The sequence below is a fragment of the Grus americana genome, chromosome 3, assembly GCF_028858705.1.
Source record: "Grus americana isolate bGruAme1 chromosome 3, bGruAme1.mat, whole genome shotgun sequence".
Classification (NCBI taxonomy): Eukaryota; Metazoa; Chordata; class Aves; order Gruiformes; family Gruidae; genus Grus; species Grus americana.
In genome coordinates, this window is record NC_072854.1 from 35,136,799 (window position 1) to 35,162,409 (window position 25,611).

Below are 25,611 nucleotides of genomic sequence, written 5' to 3' on the forward strand. Positions count from 1 at the left end.
TCCAACCGTGCTTCCTCTCAGGAGAGAGCACTTGGGATTCAATCTGTCTCTATTTTCTAAGTGTTTCCTTCTGAGTCCCTGTGGGTCATAGCCTCCAGCCACTTTCATCTCTAAACCAAACCTATTTTTCATGGCTTACAGTGAATGGCTTCATGGCTCTAGAACATCCTACATGTTTTAAGAATAAATATTGCAAGTCTGTCCTACATATGTTTTCCAGTGGAAAACAGATTATTACATTACAGCGTATTCTGCTTAGTAACATGCTGTGTTAGTGATTTCTCTGTAGTAAGATGACTCAACTGTTAGACCTGAAGGTGCACAATTAATTTTAAATTTAACTCATGACTAGTTGAGACACATCATCTACCCCAAGCATTGCATAATCAACCAGATGCACTTAACTGAATATGTTATACTTTACGAAAGGTGGTGTGTCACCCTGTCACATCATAACTCAAGACAGCCACTTTGATCCATCTGTCCACGTGGGAGCTGAGATGATAACAATTCGTGAAGCCATGTAAAGACTGAGTAGTTGACTATAGGTTTATAAGCATGCTGACAGAGAAATAAGGAATGCATGTTTAAAGTGTGCTTTTACTTGATGTAAATCAATATAGGTCCACAAAGAACAAATGCAGTTTTTTGTTTTTTTTTTTAATTCATTCATACAGCAGCAGAATGGCTTAACCAATTGATCTGGAGTTTTGTATCAACTAGCTAATTAGAATACGATCATCACTAAAGGAAGTAAAACTTAGCCTTTTTTAAAATTTCTTTAGCACTTGTAGATTTATTTTGCAGCAAGTCTTACATCACCGTAAGTGTGGCAGACGGTCTGTCACTCTCAGGGACATTGCCCCTAGCAGCCCTTCTTTGTGTAAAAGCCTGCCAAAATCAGTGTAACACTAACACCTACTCTGTCTTCAGTTATGATTTTGATACTTTTCCAACGTGTTATCCAAATGCAGAAGTGTTGTGTGCTGAAGCCAGAGATGCAGGTGAACTCAAGCTTAAATGGTGACAGAAAGGGCCAAAGTTTTGATATTCACACAGTAATTTCCAAGGAGTTTAAGGGCCAAAGTCAACGGCATGATCCAGCTGTTGTGCAGTGCTCTAGGAATACAAAGCAGCTGTAAGGATGACGGAGTTTTAATTAGAGCAGCGTGAAGTAGCCAGAACATACTAGTGATCTTGGCTGAAATACTGTGTGCTGGAAAGGAGTGCTTAGTATTATCATTTTGGACATCCGTCTGTATTTCTGATGGCATCATGATAAAAAGGAAAAGTTTCTGACCAGTTGCATGACATTATTGCGGTATGCAAATACCAAAATCCCCAAACTTTGCCTGTCTGTTGTTTCACCAGGGTTCCAAAACCGATTCTGGGGACAGTGCCAGTCTAACACTGGTAACAAATGTCCTCCTGCTGTCTGCCCTGATCATGTCTCTATATCTTACAGCATTCCTGATCTGCTGAAGGGATTGTGTTCCCTGAAGAAATAGCTGGTATGATTTATAATGACTTTAGCATTTAATATTTAACTCTACTGGGGTTTTTTTTCCAACCCTTATCATATTGCATATTAAACTGGAAACCTTTCCAAACAGTCTCCAGTCAAACAAGAAGTCTTTATATGATCAGTCACCTTGATTTCGACATTTATTGGCTACTCATTTCAAGATGTGCTCACAGCATTGGTACTTGGCATGGGAACTCTTCAGCCTCTCCTCTGTTACACTCGTTTGTTAAGCTTTAAGCACAAAGGACAAATGCTATGATTATTTACTTGAGCCTGTATTGTTGTTCTGGGCATGGGTCCTTCGATTTTCACAAGTTAGCAATCCATATAAGATTTTATGAAATAACCTTTATGTTAGTTTTACTGACATCAGGAGGAAATCTGTGAGGAATTTGCTGAGTAGGATGTCAGGAGAGGACAGGCTGCATGCCGTTCCAAATCTTTCCCCAGTCGACAGCAATTTGTTCTCCCTACAGCTCTTGAAATGACAGGTTAGATTAGGCTCTGTTACTAGTGCTATCAGAATCAGATAATGCAAAAGGGTTCTTTGAATTAATGTGTAGTCCCTCCTGCTAATTGGACATGCTGATTTTGGCTCTATAGTGCTTTCCCCTATAATAATAATAATAATAAAAATAATAATAATAGTGATGATGATGATGATGATGTTATAACACACACACAAGTTGATTTACAGCCATGATATGGTTGTTGCCTTTGGCTATAAATTTGTAGTCTGGAGTTCAATTGTAGATCTAACCAATTAAGATATCACATGGAAGTGCTGGGTTTCTGACAGGCTAACAATGTGTTGTAGGGTCGGTGCACTTGGGTTATTAGTGAGCCAGAACTGGAACTGTTTCTCAGCTGTGGCACTGGGAACTGTACGATGGGGAACCGTATCTTTCAGAGGCTGCGCTGCGCAGGCATTTGAGTGGAGCCGAGCACTGTGCAGAAAACGCCTGGTACACGGGGGAGATTGCTGAGAACTCAGGCACTGAGCAAGCCAAATCTCTGCCCAGTGATTACCGATCAATGTGTAGCACCAGGAGTGAAAAAGAAGTTAAAATATACTCAAAATGGATACTAAATCATATAAAACCTCCATCAGATCTAAACCACCCCATAAATGAGGAGGAGAGCCGGAAATTTTTTTAAACAGTATCAGTCTGTATCTGCAAGTAGTAGATACCAATAAAAAACCACCAAACAAAAAATACAAAAAAAAGATGACACCTTCTCAGATGTCAGGAAGAGAGGAAGATAGGGACACCAAATTCACCTTGTTGGCTTAGAAGTCCTCAGCAAGGACCACCCCAGATGGGGATGGATGGCTTTAGCCCCAAGAGATCTGGATAGCCGGAACTAAGGCGACATGGCCTCAGCGGTGTGGCTTTCACAGGACAAACATGTAGAGATGCAAGTGTTCACACCACCTCAGAGACTGATTAAAATTGTTAGTTTTATTATCAGTTATTCCTTATTATTAGCTATTCCAGGCTGTTTTCCTGGACTCTGAAAATGTTCATTATTATTGTTTTGTCTGACTTGAAGAAATAAAAAGGAATTACACTACCAAGAGGTTGTCATAGGACCAGGTAGGAATTGATGGCCGCATTGTGCAGAGGCACGTGCTGAGCAATGCTGCCCAGATGAACTTGGATGCTGCATGAAGCAGACATGTGTCAGACTCCGCACTGTGTGATAGCCGAACAACACCATGCCAAGGGAACGCAGACCTCATTCTTGGGTTTGCTTTTGCAGATGACTCCAGTGTTTGTTTCAGTCATACTGGTCAGAAGAGAGTGCTAAACCAAATGACTAATACAATGAAGAGCAGAACAAATATCTACCCTTAGCAATTCCGGAGTTTCCTGAATTTCTAAACATTCATGCCTAGAGCACTAATCCAGTGTGCTCTCTAACCCTCCCCCGATCTCTTGCCCTCATATGCATCACGAGTTATCTGCAAGAGCAAACAAGGAAAGGTCTTTGTTCCTTCTGACAGTATTATACATTACCTGTGTGCTTTTGTGAGAGCATGCGTTAGCTGCTTGCCCTTGTTGTTGAAGCATTGGCACGGAGGGACGGATACTTTATGAATCAGGACAATTCTCTACTCAGTAAACAGCCTGAACAACTAAGCCACAGAGCTGCAAATCTCATACAGACTAGGAGAGGACTTGTGGCTAGTCTAGCTTCATAACACCACTACTGCCTTCGTTCTTTCACCTGGTCTGCTTGCTGCACTAGAAAAGCATTTGTTATACAGGTGTTAGGAGGAGCAACGCCCAAGCACACGTGCTGAGCCTCAGGCGCGGAAGAAGAAATGCTCACGTCATCCTGTGGACGCGGCCCCCGTAGCGGGGTTTGCACCACCTGCATTAGGAGTGCTGCTCGGTGGGCTCCCTCCCACCCTGTCAGCCCTTTGCCAGCTGCAGCAGACCGGGCTGGTCCCTGGACTGCGCCCGCTGCCTGCGCTCGAGTGAGAGGGAGAGGCCATGGCATTGCTCGGAGGAGCCCGTGCGGGAAGAAGATATTGTCCTGTGGTGGAGGGGTGTCACGGTGTCTCCCTCATTTTGTCATATCGTACATATGTGGAGTCTCATCGATGGAAGAAACTTGAATCTTTTTAATTATGAGAAAGAAGGTGAATTTGTCACTGTTAAGTGTATTGGACAAAAATGCAGTGCAGGACACATTATTTTCTTCTATCAAGTCACTGCTATCTCATTATCCCCTAATCTATTTTGGTGAAAAGAACTTTTCTTTTTATGCTGCTTGCAAATAGTGTAGAAAAGTAGCAAAGTTATAGCAGACATGCTTGTTGAGGTACAGCACAGGAATCAGCAAAGCCTTTTTGCTTTATCAAAGATTTATTTTATAGCTTCTAAAATTGATTCTTATAACGGCGGAGCATAGTAGCACATGGATTATATTCACCGAGGATTATATCAACAATAGTTTCTTTGCTTGAAAAAAGAAATAAGAGGAATAAGCATAAGTGAATCCTCAAGAAGAAAAGAAAAAGATTTCTGAAAATTCCATATCCGGATGCTGTTCTGAATAGGTATAATCTGCGTGAAAGCAGAAAAGGATTTCACAAAACTAAAAGAGGAAACCCAGTCACCATTAAGGCAGATTTATACTGCTTTAACACCATTTTCTTAATTCCAAGATAAACTCTTCTCTGGCTAAATTATGGCACAGATTTACAAAGAACAGAGTTTATGCTGGTATTATTCCATTAATTTTGTCATTTTCAGGAAAACTTGTGGTTTCAGCTGGAATACTTTTACTTGAGGAATGCATGCTGACCAACTAAGGAGTAACATAGACTTGTTTCACAAAAATTCATGTTTCCCAGGCTTCATCTGGAAAAACATCTTGGATGCATGAGGTATGAGGAATGATAAGCTATTAGATCATCATTCAGTCAAAAAAATAAACTTTTATATATCACTCTACCATGTTTTGATTACTGTGCTTCCCAGCTGCCAGAAAGTACAAACAGGAGTCATAGAGAAGAGACAGCTCAAGTAGCTGACACCACTAGACAAACATGCCGCTAGGTCTGACGAGGGTTTAGATATTTATTCTGCGGAGTGGCTATGTGGCTGAAAGGGACTGGCCAGGAGCAGGGTAGGTGGCAACTGTGCTAACTCCCTGCGGTGCAGCCTTTCTAGCACATTTCAGCTGAACTGGGAGGCATGGGAGCAGGTTGGTTCCCATTCATCTGTTTCCAGCCCACTGGAGTGTCCTGTGCCCAGGACTGCTCCTGGTTTGAAGGAAAAGCACGGATCCCTGGAGGAAAGAAATGCCCCTGCTTTTTGGGGCTGCGTCCCTTGCACCCAGCTGATGGAGCCTGTCTCAAGACACAGCCACCCCTGGATGGCTGGATGAGCACTGTGCCCTATCATGAGTCTTCACATACTGTTTTACGGCTTTCTGCCCTTTTCGGTTATGCCATTTCAATTGAAAATCAAGCTGTGAACTTCACATGAGGATAAAGCTAGCAATGTCACCATTACTTTCCGTCCAAACGCGCCAAACATTTGTTTTATCACCTGACAGCCAGAACGTGCCTGGAAAATGGTAAGAGAGGTGATGCAGATTAACTGGCCTACCAAAGATTTTTCTCTCCTGCAGATGGGTAATCTTTGGCGTTAGGTAAGCATTAGTCATTTCTTTTTGTTGACAGCATAGAACCAAGCTGATAACCTGCAAGATCAAATATACCATGAACTTATGAACCACTCCGTATCTCTCCTAAGTAGTTCGTAAAGACCACTGCTTCTATAACAATACATTTTTGCTTCCAAGATGGCAACTGCTGAAAGCAGCAACAGACAGGAGCAGGCTGATAATCATCACAGCTCTTGCCTCCGAGTCCCTTGTCCCTATCCTTACAATGACCACGCAAAATACCTAAAACTGATATATCACTGAGGGAACACAGCATGGAAAGTAAAGTCCTTGCAATCCTGCTTTAACCTAGGAATGAACCACAGGGAAAATAGGGAATGTGATTACGAAATGAGGAAACTAACTCTTATTAGCTTTCTGCAAAATCTATTTCAACTTTTCACTTTAAAATTATTTTTTATTTCAAAATTAACTTGGATTTTAACAAGTGTGAGACAAGACAAAAAGCTAAATGTCCCAAAAGCAAACTTCAAGCTTTGGGTTGAGGGAAGTATTCTGCTGTCTCCTGCTGACCAGATGTGAATCGTGAATCCTGTATTCTTTTCAGTAGCCATGATTTGCACAGCTCTGATTTTGCTGAAACTAGTAAACAACTATAGCTACATTTTATTTTTGACTAATTTATCCTTCTTTTGTTTTATAAAAATGACAAAAAATAATCGCGATAAAGATACCATTACAGATTTTACAGCACAGGGGAAAAAATTATACAGAGGACCTGTATCTTCTACAAATATTGTCTCCAAGAGACAACAGCGTAAAAACACATCTGCAGCATCTCAAATTTCAGCTGTCAACCAAAGCAGGGAGCAAGTTCCAAATCTCTCTCAGTGACTCCTTTGTAGGAAGTTTCAGTTGTTGATAGACACAGAGTACCAGCTTGCACATGAATGCCTGGTCGTTTGGTGAGAGGTGAATTTAACCCCCTCCGCTAGACTGGGCTGCCTTCCACCTCCCAAAAGGTTCCTCCTCTGTGAAGTTTAACTGGTTTCAAAACAAGGAGTTAAAAATAGTCTCTGATACTAAACCTGCCCTTGAGTTTCATTATCAGTTTTGGTGGTTTTACAATAATATTTTTTCCTGGGGGGGGGGGGGGAGAATTCTCTGGCTACACGTATACTGGAGATTAACCATGTCCAGGACTGCTCTCTGACTGTGAGGCCAGCTGTCCTGGAAAATCCTTCAGGCTCTTAAGCCCTCTTAGCATCCCTAACATGCTGGCTTCATCCACACTGCCTGCTGGGAATTGCTCCTAGCCCATGCTGACTCCCAAAACACGCTCTCAAATTGTTCGGGAGGGTGTTAAGTGGCCTGGTCAAAAGCGTGCCGGGGACCACTCAAACGGTTTTAATAAGAGTACAGACATTCACCTTCCAGAATCTGTGCTCATGCCCTGGCACTGTTTAATTTACAGCCTTTCCTTTCCACAGCCTGCTCCTTTACAAACAAAGGAAATGGAAAACTAATCAGCCGTGCAAAGGGAAAGTGCAACTCACCATAAATACACAGTCTGCAGAGAGAAAATAAATGGAGGGTGGTGGGAAAACAGAAAAGAATCCGTATTTTTTTAAGTAAGTTAGGTCAGAGCACACAGGAGTATATTACTTATTCTGGAGGCATATTTTTAAGTTGCTGCTGAAGGATGGTCTGGAGACAGAGCAGTTCAGCAGGGGTCAGGAAGAGACAGGGCAGCTGAAGCAGAGAGAGAGGTCGCACAACATCCCCGCTTCACACCAGGCTTCTCCTGGCTTTCCCTGGGCTCGGTGGCACTAACTTTGAGCTCTTCTGCTTCATGTCACTGATAAGAGGACTAGCACTTGCATTATGCAAAGCCCTGGCCTTCACTTGTCGTTACTGTTTGTAAGGAGGTAAAGGAAAGGAGAGTCTTACTTCATTCCTGGCAGTGCCAGCCCAGTGACTGTCATTATTTCCCAGTAATCCTGCAGGCTTTCCACTGACTTCAGAACTTGTGACAAAGAAAGTAAAGAAGTAAATGTCAGCCTAACTTGTCTAAAAAATACCAATGCTTCACGCTGGAAGGGAGCAGCACAAAAACCTGCAGATACCTCACCTGGGCATTGAAAATGGCCTCATCCACTTGAATAGCTTTCATTTATAGAAACCATATTTATGTGCCTCTTCTAATGTCTTGGTTTCAAAATCCCTAGACAATTTCTTCACTTGAAAAGAATGAAGTTAAAGAGTTATCCTGCATCTACAGGTTGAGCTGGCTTTGATCTTTTTTTGAACGGCCTGTCAATGTTAATCTGCTCAAATCTTCACCTGGCTTTTTAGTTCAGAGCAAGAAGTCAGGCTAAGCTGAAAACACAGCATAGCTACTTTGAGGAGAGAAGGAAGAAGCAAATAAATGTCTCTGCATGGGCTTGGTCTCGCATTAACATAACTAAAATTATCTGCTGCCAGATCCAAGTTGCTTTAATGTCCGTGACTTCTTAAAATACAATTTCAACAGGGAGAAAATCTAAGTGAATTGTGTTTGTCTTGATGCAACTAGCCAAACTCCCTACCTTACTTAACTTTTTAAAAAAGGTTGCATTTTCTTTTTTTTTTTTTTCTTTCCACTAGGATAGAGTAAAAATTCTTAGCTGCTTTTCTTAGAAAGTAATTTCAGTTCAGAGCCATGGAAAGATATTAAAAAGAGCTCCTACAAATGGAGTGGGTGTTTTACAAGCCTACATGAAGATAAAATCATCTGCACTGGCACAAATTCACACTGTTCAGCTTTAAGTATCTCACTTGTGTGCCTGAGCTAGGAGTTTAGGTTTCATCCATAATCTGCAGTGTCTTTGAAATGGAGCCTGAGCTCTCGGAGGCTATGTTAAGACTTCAGGCCTGTCCTCATCCTCAGTCATGCAGCTCCCATGACCACTGCTGAAGCCCACCACAGCTCCTGTCTATCAGGGAAAGCATCCCCTGATTTTCTTTCCATGGAAAAAGGTGCTGGGCAGAAGGCGGTGTTGCTCCAGCCTTCCTGTGAGAGGACATGGCTGGAGGACACCACTGCATCTTGACCCTGAGATGTGCTGAGAGGTCCCAGTTTTGCCCCTCCGAGCCACCACCGACCTCTCTGAAGAGGTTATGCCCCTAATTTGGGCACATCAGTAAGCTGACTGATAAACTGGGGCTGGATCCATAAATGCATCACCACAAAGGCCGATTTTGCTTTTGGGTGGGGAGGCAAGAGCAGATATTTGGCACTATGTTATCAGCATCTGACACAGTGCCGTACTTGGTGGCACGTGTTAGGACAGGACAGAGGCTGTGGGACTGTGCCTACCCCTCAGTGTTGCTGAAGGGAACTGGTGGGTGCCTCTAAATATTAAGGCATCACTCAGTCTCTCAATATAAATTTAAAAGACTGATTTGACTTTTCACAATAATGCCAAAAAGTTTGGACATCATCCAAAAAAAAAAAACGGGGGGGGGGGGGGAAGGGAAGGCTTATACAGATGGTATACGAATGGTAAATCAGGTAAGAAAGCAGGTAAGAAAACAGCATATAAATAGAGAAATGACTGTTTCTCTTTATTTAGTGAAAAACTGTCTGACCCAGCAGTTATGTAATGTCTCAGCATTACTTATTTGTTTACTTAAATATTTTTCAGCTGCCTTCAAGGAAGTTTAGGTGACTGGGAAATTACTTTGGGCTGCTTCTCCTGTGCATGTGTGGTGGATCCACGGTGTTGGCAAGGACCTGCTGCGGTCGTTGTTGGCAGCTCCGTCACGTCTTGGCTCCGCGGGGAGCGAGCCAGACCCCGCGCTGCCCGGGCAGCTGCTTTCTTAGGTGTAAATGCTAGTTACGGCCAAACGCCTAATCTTTCCTCCTGCCTCTGAATTGTTCAAAATGGTATCGGTATTGCTTTTTAGCTTCTCACCTGTGGGTTGGGAAAAGGAAGATGATTAACCAGTTTTCTTCCATTAACCAGTTTTCTTCCTGTGAGGATGCAAATTCGCTGCTTGTCATTTTAAGGTGCTATATTTAGTTATTTTAAGAAACAAGATGAAGCAAAAAGCATTCTCACATGCTCATTTCACATTTCACACATTTTACTCCCAGTGAGAATAAACTTTACTCGGTTTTCTATCCCTAGTGACAAAGTCTAAGTGAGCTTTGAGTACCACCTCTTTCCTCTAAATACTCACTGCATAGGCCACAGATAAGAGCTTTTCCTTATCTGTATTTGTCCACACGCACACTGCAGGAATTTCAGAGGGGAAAGTGGTTTTTTTTTTCGAACCTGCCCAGCTGAAAGTTAAAGGGCAGCTCTCCAGAGCACCCAGTAGCCAACTGGTAAGCACAGCTGTACAGAAAAAGCAAGTTCAGACTAACCAGCTGAGCCTCCGCGGTATACGTACTCAGAATACTTCACAAGGCTTTCAGAAAAGTCAGGACAAAGTCCTCATGTTGAATAAATATTTCCTTACTGAATTATGTAGAGTATTTTATATCTTTAAACCTGAAAGACTCTGTTAAACCAAATGTAATTTGAGGAATGCATACATTTGCTTATTATTATAATACTTATCAGCTAGGAAACCAATTTAAATTCATCAGTTCATGTTCATTTCTATTCAGTTACACTTTCAGATTTTCTTTTATCAGCACAGTGCTTTAGGATTTGTAGATCATTCTCTTAGAGAAATTACTAAACTCACTCAAAACCCCAAAAAACTGTTTGCCTCCATATTAAGTTCTGTAACTCATTTAATCAAAGTTAATTCCAAAATCTGGTATCCTACTGTATCTTTAAAATTCGTCCCGTACAACATCATTGACTGCATGCCAAACAGCCAGCATAAATTAAAAAAAAAAAACCATAAATAAATCAGCAGTTTGTCAGTCGATCTAGGGCTGCACATCTGACCTGGTATGAAATGGCCATACTTAGACAATCTCTGTACAGCTGGGAGTTTGCCACATGCTTGACCTAAGGTAGCTGTCAGGCTTGTGAAAAAAAATCTTTATTACAATTGTAATTACTGATACAAATTACAAATTACTTTTTGGCATCTAGAAAAAACAACAGCCTGCAGGGAGAAATGCTTGGCAGCACACACTGGCGTAGTAGCGTCGCTCAGCTGTAGCACCGGCCTTCCAGGCACGGGAAATCACCTGGCCGTACCCCATGGAAAGCAGCAAACGCCAAGTATTTGACAAACCTCAGACTTGTTGAAATAAGCATATGTGTCGAAGACAAAGCATTATTATGAGAGGGATAGAAAAGCCTAGAAAATAAAAATATCGTCAGAACCCCACATTTAGTGTCATAGCACAGACATCATGGGCTGGTGTGCCAGCAGCAGGCTTAGCTCCCCTGCCCTCTGCTCAGCCAGGGTATGAAGTAATGTGGTGCAAACAATTTCTGCAGGTAGCCAAATACATGCCGTTATCTCTATTTAAGTAAGCAAGAACGAGGCTGGAGAGTTCTGTATAAATACTTGTTGCTGACTGATCTCTTACACCTCGAAGATGGATTTCTAGAAAGGAAAAAAACCCCACCAGAATTGTTCTTCCCATTGTATCTTTAAAAAAAGCTGAAATGTGGAAATTTATTAGGCTTTCTCAAACCTCGGAGAAACTTTTCCAAATGCCTATAAAGGTGGAGGATTAAATAAATGGTTTGTTGAAGTAACGGAACAGTTACTGGACTTCATAACACATGCATATTTTGTAAAAAAAAAAAAAAAAGAAAGAAAAAGAAAATACTGTGGGGTTTTTTAAAATTTGGTTTTAAAATTCCATAACTAGAAACACATCATTAGCCTTTTGTACTTACATCAACTTTGTATCAGAGAAAAATAAAGTTTTGTTTGTGTAACATTGTTAGGCAAAGTAGTAACTATACAAATTTAAGCAAGAAAATAACTTGTTATGCCAAGTTAATGGAAATGAGCATTATGAATGACAATTTAAGGAGGATTATATGATGTATTGCAGGTTTCAACCAACTAAATATAGAAAAGCTGTACAAACCATGGAGATTGCACAATGCACAACTTTCAGTTCCAGGAAGATTGTGTTTGCAATCCTTGACTACAAATGGAGCTGCTTTCTGACTCTTGAGATAGATCTTCTCGGGCCATAATTAATATAGACTATCCTGAGCTTACCAAATGAGTCAGAAATTTAAAAATATGATATGATAATGGGCTTAAAGTTGTGAAATATTTGTAGAATCAGTTAGTGATCGCATTCCAGTTTTTGAGCTGGGTTCACAGTTTCAAAGTATGTTCCAGCACTGTGAGGCATTTTAAAACTGGAAATAAAGATTGCTGTATGACCAATGTGATACTAGCAATGGAGCTTTTACAAGACAGGCAAAATCCCAGATGAATAGTGTGAGACATCCAGTATGGTCATAAAAGCCATCAGTGCCTGATGAAGAGTTCCTTGTTACACTAACTCGTTAACTCAGGATGTTTATTATTAACTCATTGTGCTAAAAATTTTCAGGGAAAATAATGTACATTCAGGATGTCCTTGGCAATCCTCAACAGTCCCTGAGGGCTTTGACAGCTCTGCAGTTCAGATGAGCTTTTGTAAGCCAAGACATGACATAAGTCACTTTGGTCACCTCCTGGAGCTGACATCTGCAGGAAGCTCAAGTGTTGCTTTCCCACCGTGCTATTGCAACAGCATCTCCTGAATGTTATTAATTTAGGAGCGCAGCTCCACCTGGAAGCCGGACAGCCCGTGGTGTGGAGTAATACCTGTGTCAAGGGATGCTTCCAAAGCAGCGGCTTCGCTAGAATCTAGGTCCAGAGAGGGGGAGGAGGCAGTCGAGGATGGAGGTGTCCCTGTACCATCGCTCTGCTGCTCCCACCTGAGGCTGACTGGGGTCCCTGCTGCTCCCTAGAGAAAAGATAAGGCTCAGGGGCTGCATGCGGGGGCAAAGTGAGAAGCACCATCTTCTGCTTGCTCTGCCTGCTGGCCAGCTGGCCAGCTAGAAAACACAGACTTCCAGAATTAAAGTGGCTTGAAAATGCTTATATTTTCTAATCTAGAGATTCCCATTGACTTTATCCATGTGTCTCCAAAGCCATGACAGAGCACAGTGACCTGAAGAGTCCAGAATACACTAGGCGACGTGTTTGCAGGTACAATACAGTATATCAACCCGGGTGGCGAAACCTCTCACTCCTGCTGCCTCCTGAGAGCTGGTACCACAAGGTGCAGCTTTCTGCTTCAATTTAGCAATCAACACCAAGTAACGCTCTCCATCAAAAAAAACCCCAGCCCTAACGAGGGAAGGAAAAAGCTGGTAGGTAATGCACTGGGTTCCTCATTGAGTAGACTAGTTCTGCAGAACATCTGCAATGCAATGCAATGCGATGATGAAATGACAGCAGAGAAGTAACGTGTCCGGCTTGGCCCATCCATTAGTCACACTGCACACAGTCTGCTCAGTGAGAATCCATCACTCCTTCGGCTGGCCAAGCTGGGTGACCTGCAGGACAGCAAGAGCTGCAGACCGTTTTTTTTCACAGCCCACGAAGCAAACAAAGGAAAGCTGGGGATATGGTGACCACTCTAAATACCATGGAGGTATTAGCAGACATGGAGGGAACTGGGAGCATTGCTATTGGAAAGCTGGGAATGTTGCAGAATATATGGGGAACGGAGCCATAACGCTGGAGGGAGGCAAGGTCTCATGTTGGTAAAAGCTCGTTCATGCATTTAATTAGTTTGCATAAACAATCAGAATTTGAATTCACTTTGTGGATTCCCTGAATTCTGCCCTGACCTTCTCAACTGTGCAGCACAGTTATGGTATAAGCAAAGCTTGGTAGGTCAAGTCAAAGACAGCTAGTATGGAAAGATCAGAGCCAACAGGTCTGAGCAGTGATATGTCCAGGCAGGCTCAGTGGGAGGACTGGTGGTGCCAGATTGCTTCTGGTGGCTGTGAGACCATGGAGGTATTTCCTTTGGCAAAACATTTGCTCAGGGAGAACATGGTGTTCGGGAAAGCTGTGATCTTTTTAAAGAAAACAGTAACAATTCTGTTCAGCTCTAGAGGCTGACTGCAATTTAAATCATTTATATGGCTCTCCTAATAACAATATAGTCATACTGGGGACATTACCATTTAAGGAACAAAGCAGGACTATTACAGTCTAAGTTAATAGCAGTTAGAACAGCGTATGTCACATTTCCCAATTATTTCTTAACATACTGTATGTGAATTCTTGCAAAATAGTAAATACCAACTTGGGAATTGTAGAGGTTTTTTTGTCCTTGCTCTGAATTGAAAGAATGAGATTTACTGGATTATAAACAACACAAGGATAGATATAATAATGAAATCTTAACTGGCTGTAATCACAGTTAACTTGGTGCAAACACATTAAGTAAAAATTGGCTTTTTAAGAAAAAAAACCAGACTATTTTATTGATACATACTTTAAATTTCTTGAAAATTTGTTTAGGAAACTTCAGTCTTGAACAGCTAGTTCTAGGAGAAAATTGAGCAATTATTCATCTATCTATCTATCTATCTATCTATCTGTCTGTCTGTCTATCTATCTTTTAATAGTAGAAAGCATTTCCTACAAGTGCAAGAATTCGGGTTATCACACTGTTATACCCACAAACCCTGAATCACATCCGGTATGGCAGTTTACAAGAAGCAAACTAGAGATAATTTGTATGAGGTACATGGGATTTACAGAAATTAATTCTTTGCCCTACAAAAAATTTGTCTTTCAAAAAAGTCAGTGAGAGTTTTCTCATTAATTTGAACAGGGAAGGATCAAGACTATTAACTTTAAAAGTTAATATGCAAGTATCTAGAGCTAATAAAAGAAAGTGAGCCATGCTTTCTCAACGAAGAGCTTCATTTTCAATGCAATTCACAAAGTATAAGAAGCAAAGAATAGTTTTCTGTCAATCAGTTCATACTAATCATTAAGATTACAAAGAGGATGGGTGAAGGCTTAATGGGTCAAATTCTGAGCTCATTTGTCTTGACTCTTCTGAGTTTAAAGAAGTTACTCTGTGTTTTCATCGATATAAATGAGATTAAAATCTAGTGTACGGAATGCAAAAAAAGTGGCATTGTTCATGATTTGCAGAAACCTTGTTCACAGGAGACATAGTTTAAAAATAGGCCCTTAAGAGAGCTTTCCCTCTACTATATATTGGTTTAAAGTTATCTTACAAGTGTAGTAACTACACCTACATCTTCCCAAGAGGAAGGGAAGTTCCCCATCCTGGAACACAGTTAGGACTTGAGTAATATAGATCCTCTGATGTTTCACCAAGCAGCAGAATAAGGTAGATGTTTTACACCACTCTGGAAAACTTTATTCTTCATTAAACTTTAAAATATCTTGAGATAATATTTATGCCTATACATGTCATCTTATTCCCTATTTTAACTAAGTGATGCCACAGTAAATATGGTGAGCAAAAGAAACAGTCAGGATGAAGATCACTGTATTAAATTTAAATACTCTCCATTACACAACATTTTGTTGTACTGAAAAGTCTATGGGATTCTGCCACTGACTTCATTAAAGCTGGTATTTCACTCACAGTCATCACATGGGTACATAAAAAATGATCCTAACCACCCGTTAGGCTAACGAAAGCAGCAGCCTTGCTTGCAGACTTCACCTCACTAGCATCTTTAGCCTAATGGGGCTACAATAACATCACAGTCTTTTGCACAGCAGGATGCCTCTTGGGCTCTTTTTTCCATGCCAGTTGTTTAGAGTTTTAATCACATGCACTAAATAGAATCTTTTTTTTTTTTTTTTTTTTTTTGTTAATCTCAGTGCAGTAATACGAAGCTATTGATCTTTGAGTTTGCCAACAGCACCAAGCTGTGTGGTGCGGTCAACGCTCTGGAGGGAAGGGATGCAACCCAGAGGCACCTAGGAGGAGAATAATGTTGATAACACACTGATGTTATTAGTTGTTGCCAATCAGCCAAGGACTTTTCAGCTTCTCATACTGGCCTACTCATGAGGAATTAGAGGGTGCCCAAGAAGCTGCAAGGGGACACAACTAGGATAGCTGACTCAGACTGGCAAAAAGGATATTCCATACCATATAATGTCATGCTCTGTATGTAACTGCGGGGGAGGGTTGGCCAGAAGGCGATGCAGCTCAGGAACTAGCGAGCATCAGCTTCAGGTGGCGAGAAATTATGCTGTTCATGACCTGTTTTGAATATTCTTTTATCATTGTTGTTATTATTATTGTTATTTCCTTTTCTGTCCTATTAAATTGTCAACCCATGAGTTTTACTTTTTTTTCCCTTTTCAATTGTCTCCCACTGGGGGGAGTGGGGAGTGAGCGAACGAACAGCTGTGTGGTTGTTTTAACTGCTGGTTGGGTTTAACCACAACACCTTATAGCAGCCTTCCAGTACCAGAAGTGGCCTACAGGAAAGCTGGAGAGGGACTGTCTACAAGGGCTTGTAGGGATAGGACAAGGGGGAATGGTTTTAAGCTAAAAGAGGGTAGATTTAGATTAGATATTAGGAAAAAATTCTTCTCTGTGAGGGTGGTGAGGCACTGGAACAGGTTGCCCGGAGAAGTTATGGATGCCCCCTCCCCAGAAGTGTTCAAGGCCAGGTTGGATGGGGCTTTGGGCAACGTGGTCTAGTGGAGGGTGTCCCTGCCCATGGCAGGGGGGTTGGAACTAGATGATCTTTAAGGTCCCTTCCAACCCAAACCGTTCTGTGGTTCTATGATTCTATCTTTCTATGATTCTATGATTCTCTGTAGATTTGTTTTGGAGAAAGCCTCTCAGCTCTCATTCACCTACACATATCCCCTTTCCCCTGGGGCACCTTGGATCAGGGAACCAAACTTAGCAGAAGGAAAGCTGAAATTTTCTTTGGCAGATTGGCCAAGATACCCTAATGACAGCTTTGATGAAAGTCCCCATCTTTCCATTGATCTACAAGCCACAGTTCCCAGGACCCTCAAAGGAACAGCCAGGGAAAGCAAAGAGCTTTTGAAGCTCCCGGCCTCAGCCCCTCCGCCCGTCCCCATCCCCAGGGAAGTGCCTGATGCCCAGGGCTGGGGCTGCCCCCAGCCCACTAGTCCCCATGGGGATTCCCCCTGCTCCCAGCTCCCAGGGAGCAGCCACCCATGCAGTGCCCTGACATGTATTTCCTTAATTGTATATTTAATTGCTTGTAATCACAGTTGGGATTCCCCTTTGCTCTTGTTTAAGAAATTGCTTTTATTTTAAAAGCTTTTCATTTTCATTGATCTTCATACATGCATGTACCAGCTTAAATTTGTGCTTTTCTTTTCCTACAGCATATTACAAAAACTCTCTTTTCCTTATGCTACAGAACAGAGAAAAGCTAAAAAAAGATATCAATGTGTTTATTCCTGAGAAAAGAAGGATTGTAGAAAAACAAGTGCCCCCCACCCCACCCATATTTCTCCTCCACACTAACAGAGGCATCATACACTCCAGTGATCGTGGCCCCAAGCGCTGGGATGGCAGGCTCAGCACAACTAGGAAAGAGTCTCTGCATGAAGCTCCCCTTGAAACTTGATTAGACTATCGACTTGGTAAGGATTAAAACAGCCAAAAAAGATTGCCGTCATAGTCTTAACAGCTGAGAGTGAGGAGTTTCCTGGAGTTTTCCAAGAAGCTATGGCACAAAAGACCAGGAGATGCTGGATTTGACCAAATATCCTTTTCTCTGTGGTGCTGGGATGTGGTTGGGTCAGTTGTCCTCACATTCTCTTCTGCTTTCCAATGGCCCACACCGACAGGAGCAGTCTGCAGAGCTAACTCCAGGGAACCAGTCCCCAGAACTCTGCCACTGAGATTTCTTAAAGACAACTTGTGAATGCAATTGTGGCTTCTCCAGAAAAGATTCATCGCATACTATACAGTGTTCACAGGAATTTTCTCAGTCATTATTGTCAAACAAACTTTCAAAATGCCAGACCCATTTCTTCAGTGATTACTGTCACAAATCTAATCAACTGAATACTACGCTGACTGAAGCTCTCAACCAAATCGTAGTTTTCATTCATTTCCCAGCTTGTGATTAAACCCCTAAAACCTTTCATAGTGCAATTTCAATCAACAACTTAGGAAAAATCCCCACATTATTTCTAATAAAGATCCCCTTAGAAGATTTCAAAACCTTTACTCAACCTCCTAAATATTTGGCACAGCACATCCTCGCAAGCCTGAAATTATTACTCTGTTTGCTATGGTTTCTTTTATTATGCTATTATGCAAGACTGTTGTACTTTGTCATTTGTAGCACATTACCTCAGACTTGTTCAGGTACAAAGATGGACTTCTAGGATGATCAGGGGAATAGAGAACCTATCATATGAGAAGACAGAATGAAGAGCTTGGCTTGTTCAGCTTAGCGAAATAAAGGCTGTTAAGGGATCCAGTTGCTGTCTATATATATATATATCACAGAGGCAAACATCAGGGAGACGGGAGAGCCATTTAAACTAAATGACAGTGTTGGCAAGGGAACCCATTGGCACAGATTGGCCAGAATTCAGTCTATGCTAGAAACCAGAAACAGGTTCTCACTTGGAGCAATGGGATTTGGGAAGAATTCTAAAGTTTGAGTAACAGCAGCAAAAATCTTAACCACACCCACAGTGGAACTTGATAAGTTTATGAAGGGGATTATAAAACAGGATTCCTGTAATATTAAGACAATAGATTTGATGAGCCATTAGATCCTTTCCAGTCCTGTGTTCCTGCATAAAGCAATAGTATATCGTGCAGATTCTGTAACCTTCAATTGTGCACGCTTAAGAACAAGATATGCCAGCATACTTTATATGCTTCAAGCTATTTAAAAACAAACTAAAACATATAAACCCCAGAACCAAATAGTTCAGTTTAGTAAGTGTATTTGTTCAGGGTAGTGGTAATACTGAAATAATTTTCTCTCCCACAATGACAATAAATTCAATAGAACCCAAATGTATTACAAAATAAACATCTTTTACATTCAGTTGTCCATCACTGAAATTCTTAGGATTATTGATAATTAGTTCTACTTGTCTCCTAGCAATGTTTATTACAAATTTTATAAAATATTTTATCCATGACTTTAAAACTTTTGGAGCTGAAGTTGAACTGTTATTTATGGTATTCTTCTCTAAGCTATAAATTAATTAAGGACAAGTACATTTTTGTGCTAATGCATTTTATGTTGGAGGGTATCCAAAAGATATAGCCAAAGGAACAGCATTATGATTGTTTCTCATTTACTTTGGTCGTAGCATGGGTTGTACATGTGAGAGGAAAGACATCTTGTTAAAAACAGAGCCCTCTGGTTTTGGAGATACTTTATAGAACTTCATTTTTTTTCATGCTTAAAAGATTGCTTATGCTGAGCTTCAAGTAAAACCCCATGAACTTCTACAAAGCAGAAAACTTCTTAGGCAAAAAAAAAATTTGGAAAAAAATCTACTTTCACCAACAGCAGTAAAATGTTTACATAAAAAGCAATCATTTACAAAAAGTATTTCTAAATGCACACACCTACACATACAAACACAGAGAGCTTCTCCAAATGGGACGAAAGTATAGCCTACGCATATTTGCACTTTCCTGTAGATCTTATTTAAAAATTTGATAGAAATACCAGCACGCTATCTTCTTATAAAGTGTACTAGCACAGTGAAGGCAAATTTTACTAGGAAGATGCTCAACTCATTACTATAAGATTATATTTTATGATAATTAATAGTATCTTAATCTGATTTACTCTACTCCCACCAAAGGAGGCTTCATAAACCTAATATCAGTTTTGCTGGTTTTGTTATTAGCGGTTTGTTTTCTTAGCCAGTGAGGTTAAAAATCTCTCACCAATTTCTTCCGAACAATGTTAATTTCAGCTCTCCAGATTCAGCATTAGATGCTCAGGAAGAAAGGATCCAGTAGAACGGAAAACATCTCTCCATTGTCATCAGTTAATGGATGGCTTAGGACCTGAATTATTGACTTCTAACGCCTTTTCCTACCTTATAGAAAAATTCTTTTGAAAGCATTCTAAGCTTCTGGCTTTGATCAAACATGGTGAAAATCAAGCATCCATTTACATAGGTGTTTGTCTACATGGCTTTGCATTTATTTTTTTCATTTTAATTTTGTTGCCTTTTGCTTTTACCATATGCACATTCACTCGTGCATTATGAAGGAGAGGAGCATCCATCCATCTTCTCCAGTCTCTTCTTATTCAACATCCTTCCTTCATGCCTCCTATACACATTTTTCTCTCGACTAAGCAATCACAGTTTCACTTTTGACTCTGACAATGCTCGTGATTTTCATCATAGCCTCAGTTTCTATTCCAATTATGTATTTTTAAGGATTCAATCAGAAAAGATATGCATTTTTCAAGTTCCTGATTTACCTCAGCAGTCCACTTGATGTATGTTCTCGTTTTCTCCTTAAACTGCTACTTTTGTCTCAAGCAAAAATAGTCCTTGATTTGAACAGAAACTGTTCACGTGTTCTGAACTCTTTCAGGAACAAATTGGTCAAGAATAAATGGAGACTGATGATTTTTCAGAAGGCTGATGTTCTGAAATATTTTTTCATACATGGGGGGAAATGCCCTTGCTATTTTTAAGAGAAAACTTGATCCATGTTCAAAAGAAAAGTTATATAGTTTCTGACACTAGACTCTGAATTTACACATCAGTAATTCATTTTTTTTTTCAAAATGTACTCCTTTGATTTGTCAGGATTTATTTGCCATCAGACTTCTAATTCTTAACTTCTTCCTCCCACATTAAAAGTAACATAAATCACTGTGTCACCTACTAATTTAAAGCATGATGTCTGATCTCTTTTCCACCTTTTTATAGTAAATATAGCAATGTAGTTCTAAAACAGTAACACATTGAATTTTGCTAATCTTCAGTTGAAAATTTACAGATTATTCTTAAAGATTCGTGCACAAAACCAAGGTGGTTAGGCATTTTCTGCTTTTTTTTTCCTCAATGCTTAATATGTGCTTTACTGTGTAAATAGACTGATTTCACCAATCCGTAAATTCAATCATCTCCACGTTCAGTGAAAGTGGCGACTACTCAGCACATTGATTTAGACAAGATAAATTAAGCATGGCTGCTACGCTCAGCAAGAGCTGACCAACACGCGGCACTTAAATGTGCTTGTGTGACAGTAGGCCACGTTGGTAGTAAACAGGAGCCTGTATTTTCTCATGACTTCTCTGCTCTTTATATGGAATAAATTAGTGGCTGTGGTGGGATTCCTGACAGACGCTTATTCACATAACAAAAGCACCATGGTATCTTGCGTGCAGATCCTACGCAGAGCTGCCAAACACTGGCAAGGCAAAGATCCTGAACTTTATTTCACAAGTGAGTCAACTAAAAAGTGTTGGGCCCTGAAAAGTCTGAGAAAATCCTAATGGGACACGTTATTTTGTTCAGGTTTGTTTATCAGATACAAAAGATGGCTTCACTAAGGAATCTCCAGGACTACAGGTTTTAAGTCTCTGTTATGACTGGTATAAGCATAGTAAAGCCTCCCTAAGGACTGCTGGTTTCTGTGCTCCTCCGAAATATTAGGGAGAAGCAGTTTAGGGACGGTCAGAAAGTTTATGGTACTAATTCTAGACCTAGAGCCCTGGGCAGCAATTTAATGTGCAGGTTTTTTATTCATTTGCTGTGAGAGGCAAGCCTGTTGTCAAGAATGTCCCAGAGTTATTAGATCATTTCTGTGCAACTCGGCAGCCAGAGAGCGTTTGCCTTCACCCCTCTTGCATCTGAACAGCAGATCTGCAGAACGCCTCGTCCGTGGGTGCAGAAGTTAACGTGGCTTGGAGGGATACAGTAAAAAATACTTGGAAGAAATGTTCACTTATGGTTGCTAACCAGATCAACCACATCAGGTTCGGGCAGTCTCTTAAACAGAAAATAGCTGGAGGCGGGGAGCGTGCTCAGGGGAAGTTTCGAATCCTTGCCCTGCACTTGCTCTCCCTTGATAGCTGCTTTCGGCCGCTGGTTTGTGTGTTGGTTGGTTTGTTTGCTTGCCCAGAGCAGAGCACAAACGTCGTCCCCAGCTGCCACAAATGACGCTGCGGAGTTCCCAGCAGTTGACTGAATTGCAGGGGTTGGCACAGAGAGAGTGCAAGGCTTTAACCTCACCTTGGGAAAACTAGTTGGTGGCTTACTACTAATTTAGTAAACTTCTCTCTTTTCATCTGATTGCTTATGACAGGACATGGGGCTAAAACTGAAGGATTTGATACTCAGCTATTTTAAATTACTATGGCTTGGCCGAGGCCCTTGAAAGCAGGCTTCTTTATCCCACTATAGTTCTGACATGGAAAACATATCTTTATCTCACCGAGGATGCTTTTATGGAATTGTTTTGAATGTAAATGTTATGTTTCCTTTATTGTCCAAATGCAAAAGACCTCTATTTTTAGAAGAAAAACTGTAATTCATACCCTACAACAGCACAAGCTAACCATATCCTCAGCTGAAGTACACAAAAATCACGATATCTCCCGGCAGGTGCTCTGGAACTGACTTAGGTTAGTCTTAAACCACAAAAATTTGTTGTCATTACTGAGCAGTTCAAATGAGAAAGCTGTTCTTGCTAAACAGTATTTAATGGGCCTGCAAATAAGAACAGAGCAGCAGGGAGCTGCAAAATGTTATCTCAAAAGCACTTGCCTCGCCCTTAAATTAAATCCAAAATCAGCTCTTCCCGTGGACGGAAAGAAGGGCAGAGCATGCTGTTTGTCACTGGGCATGGGAATGAGCTGCATGCCATGGCTCCAATGTCACAGCACTCTTTTCAGTAATATTTTTAAGCTTTCAGTAATGCCTCAAGCACCTAAAATTAAAGGTGAATATCTTAAACAGCAAGGATCTTAATCTTACATATATTTAGAGATTTATGTTTATTGATGTAACAGTTGTTCCTCGGAAAATTTTCAGCTGAATTAGTGCTGGAGTTGCAAGTTTTTAAACAAGCTGTATCCAAATTTTTGTTAAGCCAGAAGGACTGTTTAAGATAAAAGTAACATACATTATATTATCAGAGCTACAATTTAAAAGTATATTGAGTTGCTTCTTAATTGCAGAACAGTCTGATATTTGAAAACATTAGCAATGTTCACAGTGCATGTCACAACCAGAATTCCACATAAACATATTTTTAAAATGATCTCTTCTTTCACTTAGCCATTTTGTTCAAGAATCCCTTTCTCATGGATGAGTTGGTAAAATATGCATCACTCAAAGCTCTGTAAAGAATGCAGCCTCTGCTCTGCTTTATGTCAGATGATTTCATCTGCTCTTGGAGAAGGATTTGAACAGGGATGTTGGCAGATAAAAGTCCTTTTGGTTTGCTTTAAAATTGTGATACATTCATTTCTAATTTTAACAAAGCATGCATTGTACATGGGGCATTGGAAATGTATGCAAGAAGAGGGGTGGTCTTTTTTACTTCATGCTATCACTTCAGGATGGAGTTGCCTCTGAGGTTCTGCTTCACTAACAGGAGGAACAACTCCTGGGGCTCTAAGGCACCGCCACTCTCCTCTCACAGGAGAGGAGGGCCAAGGGATTCAGCCGGCATCAAATCCCCATGAGTTGCTGCAGACTCCGGTGCTCTACTTCTGCATGGAGCAGTGCAGAAAGCCCTGCGTGGCCTGATGTTCCCACTACGTAACAGTTGTGTGCTCCATTCTGCTGAAGCCAAGGGTCCACAGTGGTTGTTTGAGTTTCCAGTTAGTTTGTTGTCTGTTTACAGTTTAGCCATTGATGCACCAAGCAATTATTATTATTCTCTTCTCTGACAGTGCTTAGAATTGCCTGTATGGGTTTTTTATGTTATTCATTGAACTGCTGTTCAATAAAAGACAGATCTCCAAAACCACATATGGTTAAAATAAGCTTTTTTGCTGGCATTTTTTCCTTGCTCACATGTTTCCTTTTGAAAAGGAGATAGTCCCGTGAAACCCTGTGCACAATTGTGCCTGTAGCTCTAAACACTGTTCGTTCATGAGGAACTAAGAAGACCCAATGAAGTGTTATTAGCTTTGACTCATCTGACCGTATCATCTGCTATGCTCATTAATTACAATAGTTCAGGTGGAAACATTGGTCCCCAAGCTTTATTAAAATTGTATGGGTTTTTATTTTTTCACTCATCTAATGAAAGGAGAACAAGGAAACTAACATTTGAAGCAGAGCAGTAGAAAGCAAACAATGGCGCATGCAGAGGAGATGATAGTAAAATAATGCCTAAGGAACCAACTCAAAAAAATCAGTTTAAACATGTGTCGCAAATGTTTTTTCCAATGCTAAAATTTTCCAGCATTCAAAGTTCAAAATATTCTTGGAAAGCAGTCACTCTATCCACAATCTTAGAGAAGTCTGATTCAATAATAATAAACTGCATCTTCATAATGCAAAAAAAGTTTTATGTGATTGTTCAGATAATCCCCGCCATTTGATGTGTTCAGATGTGTATGACATGAGGATTATGTCTGAACTAGTAGATTAAACAGTGCCAGGGCTTGCTCAAAATTTTAGCACAGACTAGCCGGTGATCTTCTTGGAATGGTTCAAGAATTAGCCCTGGCTGGGGACCAGCCTAGCCAGGGGTCAGCAGCCTGGATGTAGCCAACCTGTTTTGAAGGCTAAGGAGGTTTAGTAATGTAGGTATGACCAGCCACTGATGACTAAACCAAGGGTCAGAGAACCAGCATTGGCATTGCCTAATTTCCTGAAAGCAGACATAGTCAAAGTATCACCCATAAATTCTTAACAGTTTCTGTATGGCCATTACCACATCACTTTCAAACAAGGATAAAACTGTGAGAAATGGAAACACTCATTGTTGCTCTACAAAACCGCAGCAGAACTGCAAAGCCTTGACTTTTGAGAGGAGAGCAAGGAAATGAGAAGCACTCGGACAGATGGCACAGTCAGATGGAATGAATTCCTGAGGGGGAGTGCAGCAGAGAGAAGAGGAACAGCGAGCATGGTAAAAATATGGGAATAGCAGCTGCCATAGCTGTTTCTACAAAAGTAAAGCAGGTTGAGCAATTGCCTCAGGAGCGTGCCCTGTGCCCAAACCCAAAGGGAAGAACTAAGATGACAGCTTTGCAGGGAAGCGTGGTGCTGTGCAGATGGGTGAGGATGGGCTCTGTACTGTGGTTAGGGAGGGACCGGAGATGATCACTTCCACAGCTCACAGCTGGAAGGTCATCAAAGATGGACACTGGGACCCAGAGAGAAGTCCAGCTCGCCTGGCAGGCAACGGTGAAAGGTGAATGCCAAACAGAGCAATGACACAAATCTCAGACCATGTGAACTGAGAGAGTTCTGATTCCATATGAGTCAGCTGAAGATCCAGATAAATTCCTAATAAAAGCATATTTACACTGACAAAGTGTCAGTGTGATTGTTCGTTATCCTCTGCCTTCCCAAAGAGAGTGTTTCCATCCCACGGCAAAGGTGATGGACAATACCTATCACTGGCAAAGACATCCTGACTGACAGGTACAAAGGTTTCATCCAAGGGCTTGTCCCAGCACTATTCCTTCCCAGTGTCCCTCCCTAGCAGCAAGAGCAATCATGCTGTCCACACAGCTTTTCCCACCGTGGCACAGTCTCTGCTGAGGAATTATTACTGAAACAGAAAAGACAAGAGCCTCGGGGGGGTTTTTTGTGCTGTAGTGCTGTAGCATCAGATGAAGAAGTAACTGTGGGAAGAGTATTGCTTAACCCTGTAACCCTGAGACGGAGATGCTCTCTGGAAATGGCACGTGCATATGCCAGCTCCAACAGGTGAGATGTGAGGAACTGGGACAACATCAGCATACGTGCGCTATTCTGAGACATTA

General features: G+C 41.1%; 1 protein-coding gene across 4 annotated transcripts in view; it reads right to left on the reverse strand.

Moving 5' to 3' along the window:
• The window catches only part of FILIP1 (filamin A interacting protein 1), a 113,084-nt gene that overhangs the window by 70,835 nt on the left and 16,638 nt on the right, over positions 1–25,611 (reverse strand). Inside the window, exon 2 of one of the 4 annotated variants that reach the window (XM_054821301.1) lies at positions 12,464–12,605. The exons of the other annotated variants lie outside the window; for them this stretch is intronic. The gene's annotated coding sequence lies outside the window, so the exon portion shown is untranslated. The remainder of the gene's footprint in view (positions 1–12,463; positions 12,606–25,611) is intronic. 4 annotated transcript variants of the gene reach the window in all.